A 15,585-nucleotide genomic window follows, 5' to 3' on the forward strand; every position below is an offset into this window, starting at 1 on the left:
CAATGTGTCTGAGGTGCTTTAACACCTGTACTTTCCTGTGGTCAAGCACTATCCAATTACAATCAAATCACTGAAAACACATGTTGCCAGGTGTAAAGGGGATGAATGTTACCTCTTGTCAGGTAAGTTAGCATGCTAACTAGCTGTTTGCAGTTTCCAATAGGGACTCACAGTGTATGTATTATATATCTCCTGCATTATTATTCCCATCCCCACAATAAACCTGGTTTGGTTGCAGACATACAGTATGTATGGAACTCACATGCAGCATCTTTAAATCAGTAAAGTGAGGGATAGTCTGTTGCCATCACTACCCTGAGCAACCTGAAGGTGACGACGAGACTGTATCAAATAATAGGCCTCATCAGGATCAAAAGGTCAACCTGTTCCTTCAAATAATTCTCATGCACCTAGAACGGTCGACTTTGAAGTGGTTTTCCACTGGTGACATGTGGAGTTTTCACACCAGTATTTTTCTGACTGTTGTCGCTAATCCTGTTATCAAGATCTGAATCATACCTCAGATGGGCTGGTGACAAATGTGTTGAGAACTAGGGCAGGGTAGAGCCAAGCAGCAGCACTTCCTGCTCTCTTCTTACCCTAATTGCAGAGTCCTAACAAGAATGTTGAAGCATTACGTGGTGTAAACACAGAGGACCTCAGTGTGACCTCGGCCCACGGAGGTTTCATGTGTTTGTTGAGTTGAATGAGTTGTTGCTTTCGGGAAGATGAGACCAAAATGAAAATGAAATCCTGGTGTGTGTTGCCTGCTTCTATAAATGACCTCTGGATATCGCATCCGCAGTAATGACAAACTCTTCAACATGTGTTAATGTTCATCCCTGTGCGGTTGTGTCTTTAAACGACCCCCCCACTATGCTCCGTGGTGTGTGGAAAACAGCTGAGCAGGTAAATGGAAACTGTAGCAGAGGGAAAATGCATTAAAGCTTGAATTATTGGGCCCATAATAAGGTCAGAGGGCGGCTGCAGCAGCGTATACGCGTCTTCCTCCGGGGTGATTTTCCATGATGTGCTGGGGAGATCGGCTTGGTGGCTCTGGTTTATTGGTGCAGAAGAGCCTCAGTCAACAAGAGCACGAGGAAGAGCCATGTGGTTACAGTAGCTGAGGCTGGAGGGCATGCACGGCACGCAGCGCTGACTGGCACCGCTCAACTGCCTCTGTTTCATCACAGCTTTAAGTTCAACCCTTTATAAACAATGACGGCCTACTTCCGCGTTTCTGCGGTCGCGTGGTGTTTTGTCGGTGCAGCGTATCAGATGACACTGACATATGTTATTAAGAGCTGCCGTCACAATGCCTGTTAATAGGAAGATCAGAGAGATGGAAAAGTAATGGGGAAGAAGAAAGGATGGAAGGATGGAGAGAATAGATAGTGAAAGAGTAAATTATGAGCACTTAGTGGGCAGATAAAAGCAGAGAAAGAGTAAACAAATGATGGAGTGATACGACAGATGTACAGAGGAGGACAGGAAGAAAGAGACTGAAGGCTGCAAGTGATGAGAAGAGAGAAAAAAGATCAGGAAAGACAGAGAGAGAGAGAGAGAGAGAGAGGGTTTGAATTCTCTTGCATGCTTGTTCTCTCTTCCTTTTCTCCTCCCTTCAGTGTCAGTGTGTGTGTGTGTGTGTGTGTGTGTGTGTGGGAGAGAGAGAGAGAGAGACGGGGCTGAGCTCGGTGGCTCGTCGTACCAGCTTCAGTCTGACCAAGAAGCAGTAGCAGCGACGAGCTCGCCTCCCTCCCACCGAGTGACACCACGGTATGCATTTCCTCTTTTTCTGTAAGCGAAGCATTTCACTGTCAAAACTGTCAGAACAGGTCAAAGCAAAGGGGGGGTGGTGGGGGGGGGGCTGCTGAAACGGACCAAAACTGGGTGAAGCCACGTTGTTTTAAAGAATCTATTCTCTAGCTCTACAAGAAGATGGAGACAGATTTGAAACCTCTCAGTCATGCCGAGTCGCCGTCAGAGCACGGAGACTGGTCTCTGTGGTACGACGGCTTCACACACACACTGCACTGTGTTGCTTCCACTCTGGTTGTTGTTTGCTCAGTGTGTTGTCACTGAGCGAAGGCACGGCTCTCCGCCACGCTCTGCTCTGCTCTGCTCTGCTCTGCTCTGCTCTGCTCTGCTCTGCTCAGGAGCTGCGTGTATCACAGCTAACACAGATCATGTAGTTTGTGTTAGCTGAGTTGGAGGGCTGACTGAATATTCGCCGTTTTCAAAGTGTCTTTGCAGAGTTTCCCTTGCATGTGTGCAAACAGGGACGGCTGCTGCAGGCTGATACCCAGAGCACGGGTCTAATCGGGGGGCCTGATGACAGGGAGGAGGGGGGGGTGGGGGGGGGTTCGTCTCTGGTTGCTCGCAACTGAGGAAAGAGGGCATTATAGAAACACGATAGCTCCTGAATGCCACACTCAAGTCCAATTAAAACCCCTGATGGGGCTTCAAAGAACAACACAATGAAGTGCTTCTACGTTCTTTTTGGCATCACATAAAGAACAGAGAGAAATGTGCCAATCAGAATTCTTAATTGCCACCTTATGTGTGACCATGTGCGCTGTTCATTTGAATGAGGACAAATTAAGCGGTTATCTATTGCCGGGATGCCGTTACGTAACAGTGGTTTTCCAGGAATCGGTTGTGTTTTTCACCCCCCCCCCCCCCCGTAAAAGCGGCTCTGCAGGAGTCTTGGCTGCAGCTCGGGGGTGCAGGCAGCTGGGCTGAAGTGAGCCCTGATCACATAGATAGTACTAGCCAAGGCCTGTGTTGGTTCACTTCACCGACTTGATGCTGCTTCCTACAACACAACATGGAACCATTTCAGTTAACGGTGTGGTACAGTCACTGTTGAACTTCCAAAACACTCATTTAAATCAGTGATTACTTGATGATCTGAGTGAATTGATTTCATTATTCAGTCTCACAGTATGTTCATTAGGGATGCTGCCCTCATGTTTGTTGCTGCTGATAAAGATACTGATACGAGGTCTGAGTGATCCAGCAAAACCGTCACATCACATTACTTTTGGCTTAAATCTCAACTCATAATGTTGAGGCGTTTTCACACCAGGAAAGTCTGTTAGTTCACTTGCTTTGGTCCGTGGCTATGCTACATTTTTACCTATAGCAATACCTATCGTAATTGTGATCGTTAACTACATGACTTGTGACTTGTTAGTGAGAATGGAGGCTCTCTGTCTTCCACCTGGCGTCTCATGGTTGAAAACCAACCTTGTAACATCAGTGTAGTACCTGGCCGCAGCCCCGGTGTCCCAGCTCTCGACACAAACGGCGCTCCATAACCGGCAATCTTTTGTTTATGATGGTTAAGACTACACAGATATACATCGTATATGTTATATAACGTTCTCCACCGCTCCATGGATTGATTTTCCACCAGCTTTGTTGTAAACAAATGCACATGGCCGAGAGGAGGGTTAGCAAAACAGAGGAAAAGCGACCAGACTTGCATAGTTCCTCTTTAACAATCATGGAGAGCATGCACACTGCACTCATTGTTCTGATATCTGGCTTATACACTTTCAGACAAAAGCATTTAATACAACGTCAGTTCTACGATGCTGTTCTCATAATCGTGCAACGAAGAACACCTGCTGCAAGACGGCTGCAAAGGACAGCGCATGTTCTCATGTGTAACAAAGGCATATGATCCGGATCGGGCCACTTTCAGAGCTCAAACAAACCTTCAGCTGGGTCTCGATGTGTCTGTTAGTTCCGCACCTGAGTTCAATGGCTGTATTCATTGTAGTTTGTTTCAACCGATACAAGGCAGGTGTGAAAACGTCATGATTTGTATTTTGTTTTTGATCTGGTTCGTGCTACACAACACAACACACAGTGCTCCTGTAGCCACAGCTGATCAGTTTGATGGTGATCAGTGATTAGGAGTATTATGCTAATCTTCTGAACACAGGTTTTTAATGAAAAATTGCAATTGCAAACATTCCCGTAACATGACCCATGCTGTCACCAGACATGTGGCCCACTGAGCTGGTCTGGGATGATCTAGGACGCCATTGCTCCACTTTCTGCCAATATCCAGCAGGTTGACAGCCGTTAAAGAGGAGAGGTCCCACGTCGGCTAATAAACTTTATGCAGAGGAGATGTGTCGCACTGCAGGAGGCAGATGTTGACACAGACTCAATTTCTGATCCACTTTCCCTAAAAAAAAACCCCAAAAAGGCACATCTGTTGGCCAAGTCTGCCTTTCAAAATAAAAGTGCACATTTAAAAGTGGTCTTATACCATGAATAGCCCAGAGCACACCTGGAGGTAATCAGCATCTTAATATGTTACACCTGTCAGGTGGAGGATGACTGCTGCTCGTTAACATGGATTCAAACACATTTGAAAGAAGGACACCTTTTGTATGCTTAGAAAAAATCTAAATCAAGTGAAAGAAAGAAAGAAGAAGTTTCATCTGTATGTTTGCTCAGTGTACAGCTTGGTTGTTGTTTGTATACCATGTGTAGCTTTGAGATGTTGTGTAGTAGAGGTGTATGGCTGCATAAAAAGGAAGTACCTAATTATTAACACAGAATTATACTTAGTAAAGTCTAACATAGTAACTGACAGTTCACCGATGGCTGTTCTGTCTGTGAGGGCAGTTCTGGAGTAAGTGATCTATCTGCACCAAAGCTGCCTGTGTCCTGCTGCCATTCTCTCCTGCAGAGAGGCAGATAGCAGTATCTGTTGCTGGGGTAACACATACATATTGGTCAGTTGTCATCGTTTTTTTTTTTTTTTTAAAACGTCTTTATATTTCACAATGAATATACAAAAAAAACATCCGCCCTGATACCATGTAATAGTGACAGTAAATTGTGCAATTTCTTCTTGTGCTCACATCCATTCCCTCCCCCATAGTTCCCATGAAATTAAGAGAGAAAAAGAAAAACCAAAACAGAGTACAAAAGCAAACAAACACATTGAGTGAGAAAGAAAAAAGAATAAAAAGAGGGCAGCAACAATGAAACCAACAGACTATATACTGTATGTTGCTGGTTTTTGTCCATAGTCATCCTGTGAAGCCAACATCCCCAGTCTTCCTCCATCCTTCCCACACAGCTTTGATCAGCGTTAGGAGGCTGGCCTCAGACCAGCCTTAACCTTCTCCTGAACTGATGTAACCAGCGTGTTAATGTGTAATATGCAACTAAGATACAAGGTTTTATTTCCAGTTTGAAGAGAGAGAGAAATCCAGCTGTTATCCACCGCTGGTTCAGCTTCCTCGTTGCTGAGCCAATCCTCGGTGGCTCTGTGAGGTTTGAAATTTCATAGCGCTAATGATCTACCTCACAGCTCTGCCATGCTGAGACCGGCTCAACTCTTTTACTCTGCTGCTGCTGCTGCATTTGATCAATGGCAGCGTTTGGACTTTTTTCCACTTGAGCGCGACATCCGACACGAGAATCTAATTTAAAAAACACACCGGCAACAGTGGCGACTAATCTTTTCTGTACTGAGACATTTGTTATTCTTTTTTACACGAGTTAATTGACTGCTGTGTGGAAAACAACGCTGTGGGCCGGGATCGAGGTGCACTGCAGACGAGTGAGTTTGGAGCTGACGAGAGGAGAGAAAAAAGAGAGCGAGATGATGCTGCTGTAGCCGCCGTGATATGGTGAGGTGACCCCGCCCACACTGAGGAGGTCCTATGAACTCAGCTATGATTGGCCTCGCGTCACCAGGCTCTTCAGAGAGGAGAAGAGCCTGGTGTCTGTTAACTCTGAATTTTGTCTGCATTCTGGTTCCTGTCTTCTAGCGGATACGGAAAACACCAAATTTACCAAAGTAAAAGTGTTCACCAACATAAAACTTATAAAATAGACAATAACTTGTGATACAATAAAAGCAAAAATGGCTCTGGGATTTTCTTGTAAATTATATTCCTTAAAGAGACAAGGAGGAGTTTTGGAAAGCTAAGTGTTTTCATACTACATTTACCATGAGCCTCTGCGCGCACGGTGAAATTCTTGAACCGGCGCACGACGGACGTCTTGCCCAGAATGTTTTCATTCATCAAGAATGAAAGTCGGAGGTTGGAAGACGATCAGATACCGTCGTAGTTCCAACCATAAACGGCGATTCGGCGGCGTTGTTATCATGACCCGCAGCGTCCGCGAAACCGGAAGTAAGGCTCGCCCAGCATTTCCACCACTAATAATAATAACAAAATAACAATAGAGACAGAACGATATATTTATCTAAAATGGGCCCATTAACAAGTGTGGGTAGCGTAGATTCATCCACATTAACGTGAGACTTTTTTATAACCAAATACAAACTCCTCGTTGTCCCTTTAAATTACAAAGTTTCACCGCATTTTATTAGCTTGGTGCTTTTATTTTGACGTAAAGTCCTGTCTCTCTCGCCCTGGTTCCGTTTGCTTAGCAAATCAGCGAGTCAACGGCCCCAGACTAAGCTGTGATGGAAAAGGACCTAAACCGAGTTGAGTCGAGCCAAGTAGAGCTGTAACAGTAGTGGAAAAGGGTCCACTGCAAAGTAATAGTAACTGGTAGATTATTATTGTGCGTCTGCCCCAATACTGAAGCAGTGGTGGCAATAATTTAGTGCATTTAGCGGAAACCCTGAATGGGCAGAGCATTTTTAAAAGTATAATACAGGGCAGGTCATCAGCATCCTCTACTGTTTCTGTGTTTTGTGAATATCAGGTTCTGACCTCATTAATCTTCAGCTGAACTGTAGCAACTGACCACAGTCTTAGCCTCATGATCATTTTACATCATCATCATTACTGCCACTCTTCCTCTCAGCAGCATCTACCCCTCCATCTCCTCTCGGCTGTCCCCTGAACCCTCAGCCGCCCCCCTGCAGTGATGAAACCGAGACCCGGCTCTGCGTGAGGCCGGCGGACCCACCCAGCTGCCCTGTTCTGAAGAGTGACGTGTTGAAACGCTACCATCTAATATAATGAAAAGCTGCCTCTGCTCTGTGAGGTCGAGTGTCGATCCCCTCCGCACCTCTCCTGCTCGCGAAAGATAAAACATCGGCGAGATACGATTGTCCACCACGCTGCTGTAGATCCTAAACCAACAGGCGTCTGTCCTTTTAATCTACTTCCTCTCCTGCTTCCCAGCCAGGGCTCTTTATTGAGTTTAATGTTAGCAGCAGAGTTAAAGAGTGGGAAACCAAACTCCACTGGGATTGCTCCTGTTGGCTTAAGCGTTGGAATTTGCTCCGAGAATGATCTCGGTATGGATTTCCTGTCTGACCATACAAGGCGTCCAGTTTCCTCTCCATGGTCCTCTGACCTCATCACTGACAGACATTAGATACTGCTCAATTTGAGTTCAGCTTCGCTTAACACATTTTATACTGTTTATTTCAGTCTGAGTGTTATTTGTGACAGTGTGAGATCAAATGTGGCTCAGATACTGCCAATGTTTATTCATAGTCGACACTTATAGATAGATACACATCACAGTCATCACATATTTATAAACACTCTCAAGAAAATGTACTATACCATTATGTGTCATGGATTTTAATACATGTACATTGAATCATATTAGTTCTGCCTTTTGACCCATTAATATGACTTAGAGCAGCTTGTTGTTTTCACTTCCCAACCAACTCACATTTGACCCCACAACAATATGGAGACCAGGTGATCTCTTCTTAGAGCACCTTTTATTTGAGTGACAGTGAGTGAACATTCAGGGCTGAACTGGAGTCAGAGGGAGCTCAGTTTCCTTTTTGTTGGACAGGCAGAGATTCATCATCTGTCTCCAACTCTCTCCCCTTTTCATTTTTCCTGTTGTTAACCAGCTATCTGTTTTCCTACTGCAGGCCCTGTGTAAATGCACAACAACATAAAAGTCCCTGTCTTTGCCTTATCACAGTGATCCACCTTAACAGGAGAGAAGGTAACACTTTATAATAAGTACTGTATACACTATTAAGCATTAGTTAAGCATTAATAAATACTGAATTCTTCATTTATAACACATGAATACTCATTCATAGTATGTAGTTTGTAAATACAGTTAGTGCTTATTAATGATGAGTAAAACATTTTTAACTGTGTTTATAAACTACATACTAATGAGTATTCATGTGTTATAAATGATGAATTCAGTATTTAAAGCTTAACTACTGCTTAATAGTGTGTACTTATTATAAAGTTTTACTGGAGAGAAAAAATTTAAGCAGTTTTCATTAGAGTAAAAATGATTAGTAGCTATTTTAATAAAGTGAGTGAAATGAAAGAGTGAAAATCAAGTTCTGTGAAATTGTGATTTGTCATTTTGATCTATTCTTTTTATATATTTTTGAACATACGGACCATATTTCATCAAGTAGTGAGTGGGGCCTTTATTTACTCTAACTGTGCAGGGTACCAGGCCCTTATTGGAGGCAGGTTTTCATTAGCAGCAGATTTATTGTTTGCTCCAGGCCTTTATTTGTTCATGTAACCCCACTGCCGATTTTTGATTGAATACCAGCTTATAATTGATTTGATTTTATTGATTTATTAGCAGAAAATAATATGTATATTAAAGCAGGATGAACGAGTAGAACAAAAAAACATACAATATATAAAATAGATACATATCACAAACGGTGCCGGTCAAAAAAAAAAAATCTAGCTGCTTGTCATGTCGTCCTCATAAAAATAAGATGGACAATAATGTGAGAGGCATCATAAAACATTTAAGAAAAATGATCTCAAAGTTATGTAGTGATGTTGTGGAAGCAGGTGGTTATGCATCGCTCAACTGGGCCAATAAATGAATCATTTACTTCTTGAAGGAGTTTGGGAATTGAACTGAAATACAGAATGAAAACCGATTGGGACAACACTTTATAATATGTACACACTATTAAGCATTAGTTAAGCATTAATAAATACTGAATTCTTCATTTGTAACACATGAATACTCATTCATAGTATGTAGTTTGTAAATACAGTTAGTGCTTATTAATGATGAGTAAAACATTTTAACTGTGTTTATAAACTACATACTAATGAGTATTCATGTGTTAAATAATGAGTTCAGTATTTAATGCTTAATAGTGTGTATTTATTATAAAGTGTTCCCCAGATTGGACGTAGCTTGTGAATGGATTGATAAACAAAAATACATATTTGAAAAATATTTACAGCAAAGATGGGGAGAATGCTCAGGGAAACAATGGGGTGATAAATCGTTTTTGTAAGGTAGGATAGGAAATACAGTACGAATGAATCACAAGAATATTCAACAAAGGAGAGAATTGATAGCTGCTAATTCCAGACAGTGAGTGAATCAGAGCAGCTTTTCCAAAAAGCTGGAAAAGCTGCTCTTGTTCTGTTCACACTCTAATCTTTGGTTTGGCATCTTCAGCCCGACCAGAAGAGGAAATGCCAAAGCCTTGTTCACAGTTTTACACCCACGCCACGACGTCGTGTATGAACTTTTCTCCAAAGGTGCATCAGATGTCGGCCCTGCTCAGTATTAACAGTGACCAGGAAGTGTGAACTCTGTCCTCACCTCGTCCTCATCTGCCGCTTCGCTTCTGGTCCGTCTGTGCGCTCCTGAGTCCTCTCAGACAGACTGTCACTCCGACCTTCCTGCCAGCTCTTGAATTGGGTCTGACTAGTGAATTGTTTTAGTTTCCTTGGCTCCACTTTGACTTGGCAGAACAGAGTCGGCTCTCGTCGTGGCTCTCTCGGGGCCCGTGTGATTAGACGTTGTATTTATTGTGCCTGCTGCGGTTGTAAATCAGGCCGGGCCATATGGGCACCAGCACCACACACGGTAGATCTCTGGCTGTCTGAACCCAGGCTTCGGCCTTGACCCTCCTCCTGCTGACAGATGTGTCGGTCCTGTGATGGATGGAGCTGCTCTGCTGCAGAGGAGAGTGGGATGTGGTACTTTGGCAAATACTGTAAAAATAGCTGTGCAGAGACATTACTTTTTAATTTTTTTTTGTACTACTCTTTTTTCCTAATGAATATAATTTGTTTTCCATATTCTATTACTTCTATGACAATCCACTAAATTATGAAGTGAAGGAAATATGTTGAGACATCTCTTAGTCCAGTGTGCTAATGTCAGTAATTTACATTACTTAAAAGAATAGTTCACCCAAAATTGAAATTGCACTCATTATCTGGTAGTTGTAGTAGTTGTTAAGATGGCGTCGGTCGCCTAAGCTCCGGCAGTTCGACCCAGTAGAAAAGTCGCTTTTTAACTAGTTTCTATACCCTTCTAAGTTAATATAAGTACACGCTATGCCTTCTAAGTTGTGTCTTTTCTAATCGGGCTATTGCTTTTAACAATCGAAAAGTCCGATCGTCCTATTTTCCTCATCTAAGCGTGTGCAGCTCCCAGCTCACCGCCACCTCCGTGACGCCACTGGAGTGACGCTGCTTTTTTGCTTCTCACTCATTTTACTCTGCTTACACCGTCACTGCATGGACAATTCCTCACATTCATTGCGTGGATAATATCCTTATGGATATTTCGACATACGGCTGAAGGCTGTTTGAATAACACCTGCAATCGAGTGACTCCGGAGAGTGCGACCACCGCAAGCGGAAGCTACCTGAATAACACCTGGCTGCAGCGATTGACTCCGGAGAGCGGAGGCTACCTGAGTTTTCCAACTTCAGCGGGTCCCTGTCGGGACCCCCGTCCGTAAGTCTTCGCCTACCTCCGGCTGCTATTTTCGCCCTTTCACCGGCACCTCGACTCTCCGTCCTCGATCAGCTACTTAGTCCTCCTGCTGTCTCTGGCTGTTTGTTGCTGGTCGCTGTCTCTTCCTCTGTTTCAGTGTATCTGGATCACATCCGCATCAATGCCGCCGCTCACCTCGCCACCAGGCTGTGACAACTGTACCCTTCTGGCCGGAAAGATCCGCGAACTAGAAAAAAGAATCTCCAACCTCTATCAGATCCAGGAAGCGGAGAAGTTCATGGACACTATCGTCTTCGGACCAGCCCAGCATGGAACCGGCAGCGCGCTGGGAGCAGAGATCACCGTCGCCATGGATACGGCCCCGCCCCCCTCTGCTCCGGAGCCTGTCACCGCTCATCCTCATCCTCTGGCTGTCTCTCCTTTCCTCCCTGCCCCAGGATTACGCCTGGGGGCAAATCTCAAGGCCCAGGCCAGCTCTACCCCGAATCAGGAAAACAACTGGATCCAGACTAGTGGGAAAACAAGGAATAAATCCCCCGAACCTCATCATTTCAGTCTCCACCTAGAGAACAAATTTGACATCCTTAGTGAACAGGATTTCCCTCTTCTGCCCGCGCCCTCTCAGTCCATGTCCCCTTTCTCCCAGCTATCACAGGGTTCCTCTAAATTTTCATCACTCCCCCCCCCACCACCCGCTGAGCCAAAGCACTTCCCCCCGGGGTCCCGTCGCTCCATACCTGTGTTCACCCCAGCTCCCCGGGCAAGTCGAGCAGCCCGTACTGGTTCTGGCCCCGCTTTCTTTGTCCAACCCACGTCTGTTCCCCCAGTCCAGCCTAGGCAGCTGCCCTCAGGACAGCCTGATCCATCGGGACGTCTCTCTCTCTGCCAAGGCAATCACACGTCTGCACCTCCTCGCCCGCTTTTTGATCCCACCACTCTGATCATTGGTGATTCCATAACGCGGGATATTCGTTTTCTAAATGCAGTTACTCACTGCTTTCCTGGTGCTACGGTCCCCATCATCTTAGATAAAGCCCAGAAGCTCCTGCCCTCACTTCCACACTCCATCAAAAGGATTGTACTCCACGTCGGATCAAACGACACCTCCCGGCGTGAATCGGAGGCAACCAAAAATCATTTCAACCTTCTCTTCAACTGGTTGAAAAGCTGTGGCAAATCTGTCTTCATCTCCGGTCCAATTCCCACATTTGGCCGGGGCGCGGAGCGGTTCAGTCGCATCCTCGGCCTACATTCCTGGCTCCAGTTCACCTGTAGATCCCGTGCCGTAAACTACATTGACAATTTTAATTTATTCTGGGAACGCCCGTCACTGTTTAAAGGTGATGGAATCCACCCAAATAACCAGGGTAGCCAAATGCTAGTAGCAAACATCCAGCATGCTGTCCAGTCGGCCCCATGACTATCACCAAAACATGCACCCCGTCCACTTACTCAATCTCAGCACATTATTCCCTGTAACAGCGCCCCCCACTGCCCATACAGGGTATTAACTGCTCCACTGGAGACTCACTCGAGCTCCGTGGTCCTCGCTGGCAGTAGCTTAGTACCTGTTGCCGGCACTAAAATTGTGTCTTGTTTCTTCCCACAAAAGGTCATCTCGCCCCCGCAAAGGTGGCGCTAATCACCGCTTACCTTCGGCCTCTCGGCCGACCCCCCACACTGTCCCCCCTCCCGGTTTCCGCCAAGTTTGCGGTAGTGAACGCAAGATCACTAACAAATAAGACGTTCATTCTGAAGGATTTTTTCTCCTCCAGGGCCCTGGACTTTCTCCTTGTCACGGAAACGTGGCTGAACTCCGGGGAGTTAAGCTCCCTCTCGGAACTGTTACCACTTGACTGCTGCTATTTTAACGCCCCCAGGATGTCAGGCCGAGGAGGTGGTCTTGCGGTTATTTATAAGGACAGCTTTAGTTGCAAACAGCTTCTATCATTTTCCGCTTCATCATTTGAATTGTGTATCTTTGAATTGGGACGGGCTCAGCCTATACTATGTGTTGTTATGTACCGCCCTCCTAAATATAATAAGGACTTCATTAGTGAATTCTCTAATTTACTATCTGAGATCATGCCCAGCTATGATCGGGTTATCATTGCTGGTGATAATGAACATTCACGTGTGCTGTCCTTCTGCACCACTGACAAAAGATTTTTTAAATGTCATTGATGCATTTAACCTGATTCAGTGTGTGTCTGTCCCTACTCATATACATGGACACACACTTGATCTGGTTTTGTCTTATGGAGTTCCCATCTCAAATGTTCTAGTGAATGATGCTGTTTTCTCTGATCATACGCCTGTTATATTTGATGTCTCTCTGCCCTGTCGTGATGTTTCGGTGCGCGCCCCAGTCCGTAGGACACGTTTGGTAAAACCAGATACTGCTGCGAAATTCTCTGCAGCTTTTATCCATTCTGTCCAGTCAAATAGTGTCCCTGACTGCCCTACTACAACGCACTTGACGGCGTCTTTTTTGTCCACCTGCAATGTTGTCCTCGATACGGTTGCGCCGATTAAATGCTTGCAGCCCAAGCGTAAACAGGAACCATGGGTGAACGAGACAACGCGCTCTGCCAGGCAGGCCTGTAGGAGGGCTGAGCGCAAATTCAAGAAAGATAAACTACAGGTTTCCTATGACATTCTCAAAAGTAGCTGGCAGAACTACCAGAGAATCCTTAAAAAAGAGAGGTGTAAATATCTCTCTGATATTATATCTAAAAATAGCCATAAACCTTGTGTTCTTTTAATACAATTAATGCGGTACTACATCCTCCCCAATCCACGTTTTATGAAAACTTCCCCAGAGATCTGTGAAAAGTTCTTACAATTCTTTGTAAATAAAATTGATAAGATAAGAGCCAATATTTTAACTCCTCTATCGGACCCATCCATTACTCCCCAGTCCCCTGCTGCTTTTTTCCAGTTCGAACCAGTTTCCCTCTCCTGTCTCTTTGAAGTTGTTTCCAAACTCAAACCATCAAACTGTCCGTCTGATATCATCCCTCCTCGTCTTTTTAAAGAGGTTTGGGACACAATTGGCATGAGTATTCTTGAGATTGTAAACAGTAGTCTGACCTCTGGTGTTGTCCCATCTTATTTTAAGCAGGCGATAGTACAGCCTCTAATTAAGAAACCAAATTTGGACCCGCTGGTGCTCTCCAACTACCGCCCCATATCTAAATTGCCGTTTATTTCAAAGATTTTGGAGAAGGTGGTCTTTTCTCAATTACAGTCGTTTTTAAATGAGCATGACATTCTTGAGGTGTTCCAGTCTGGTTTTAAATCATTTCATAGCACAGAGTCAGCTCTTTTAAGAGTTTTTAATGACCTTCTTATTTTAACTGACACTGGTGACTGTGCCCTCCTCATGCTTTTAGACCTAACAGCAGCATTTGACACAGTAGATCATCGTATACTCATCTCCCGCCTTGAGCACTGTGTTGGCATCAAAGGAATAGCCCTGGATTGGTTCAGGTCCTATCTAAATGAAAGGAGTTTTCAAGTGAGCCTTGGGGGCTCTACCTCGTCATCAACCCCACTTTCATGTGGAGTCCCCCAAGGTTCCATACTGGGACCTATCCTGTTTTCCCTGTATCTTCTTCCTCTTGGCTCAGTTTTAAGGAAATATGGCATTTCTTTCCATTTTTATGCTGATGATTCACAGATCTACTTGCCTCTTAAAAACAATGGAAGCCCTTTTAATTTGCTTTTAAACTGTTTTAATGACATCAAAGCCTGGTTGGCCTTAAATTTTTTTAAATTTTAATGAAAGTAAAACAGAGGTCATCATTTTTAAACCTAGTGGCAGTCCAAGGAATTTTACAATGGACCTAGGTCCCCTTGGACCCTTTGTCACTCCAGTGGCCACAAATTTAGGAGTAAAAATGGATAGTGATTTTAAACTAGATACTCAAATCAATTCTGTAGTAAAAGCCGGGTTTTATCAACTAAGAATGCTTTCAAAGGTCAAACCGTTTTTATCGTTTTTAGACTTTGAGAAAGTTGTTCATGCTTTTATTACTTCAAGACTGGACTATTGTAATGGTCTATATATGGGTGTTAGTCAGTCCTCACTCTCCCGTCTGCAGCTGGTCCAGAATGCTGCAGCCAGACTTTTGACTGGTACACGTAAATTTGACCACATAACCCCAGTCCTTGCATCGCTGCACTGGCTCCCAGTTCATTTTAGAGTTGATTTTAAGATTTTAATGTTTGTTTTTAAAGCTCTTAATGGGCTCGCCCCTTTTTATCTGACTGACCTTTTGAAGCCCTATGTCCCCTCTCGGTCCCTCAGGTCCACAAACCAACTGCTCCTGGAGGTCCCTCAGACCAGACTCAGGGGTAGAGGGGACCGTGCGTTTTCTGTTGCTGGCCCCAAACTTTGGAACTCCCTCCCCCCTCACGTGAAACAAGCCCCTAGCCTAGCTGTTTTTAAAACACGTCTTAAAACGCACTTTTACTCCCTGGCTTTTAACACAGTTTGAAATCCTAATTTTTTAGCAACTATGGTCTTATTATTTATTGATTTTGCTGCTTTTTATCTGTTGTGCTTTCTTATTGAATGTTGATTTGTTCACTGTTTTTTTGTGTGTAAAGCACTTTGGTCAACTTGGTTGTTTTTAAATGTGCTCTATAAATAAATTGGATTGGATTGGATTGGATCTCCTCCCCCTCATGTGGACTAAGGGCTGGGAGAAGTTTCAGAATCCTCCGTGTCTTCTCTGAGTTACAGGGGGTCTCGGCGTAGCAGTGCATGTCCATATAACGGTTGCAAATGGATACCAACTGTCTTCGTAACAAAAAGACACACCAAAAAACATCCAAATACCTCCATGCTGCTTGTATGAAGCCCCTTTCGAAAAAAAATTAAATAAGTCTATA

The 15,585-nt window shown here is 44.3% G+C and overlaps 1 protein-coding gene and 1 pseudogene across 7 annotated transcripts in view; both read left to right on the top strand.

The window, feature by feature from the left end:
• The window catches only part of osbpl8 (oxysterol binding protein-like 8), a 127,840-nt gene that overhangs the window by 51,301 nt on the left and 60,954 nt on the right, over positions 1–15,585 (top strand). Inside the window, exon 1 of one of the 6 annotated variants that reach the window (XM_085769672.1) lies at positions 1,359–1,776. The exons of the other annotated variants lie outside the window; for them this stretch is intronic. The gene's annotated coding sequence lies outside the window, so the exon portion shown is untranslated. Of the gene's footprint in view, positions 1–1,358; positions 1,777–15,585 lie in introns of those variants that run through there. 6 annotated transcript variants of the gene reach the window in all.
• Positions 1–15,585, top strand: part of LOC146962883 (gamma-crystallin M2 pseudogene) — a 310,111-nt pseudogene that overhangs the window by 28,008 nt on the left and 266,518 nt on the right. The gene's annotated exons all lie outside the window — the stretch shown is intronic.

The sequence above is a fragment of the Trachurus japonicus genome, chromosome 23 (assembly GCF_045865225.1).
Source record: "Trachurus japonicus isolate A0001 chromosome 23, Traja_1.0".
NCBI classification, from domain to species: Eukaryota; Metazoa; Chordata; class Actinopteri; order Carangiformes; family Carangidae; genus Trachurus; species Trachurus japonicus.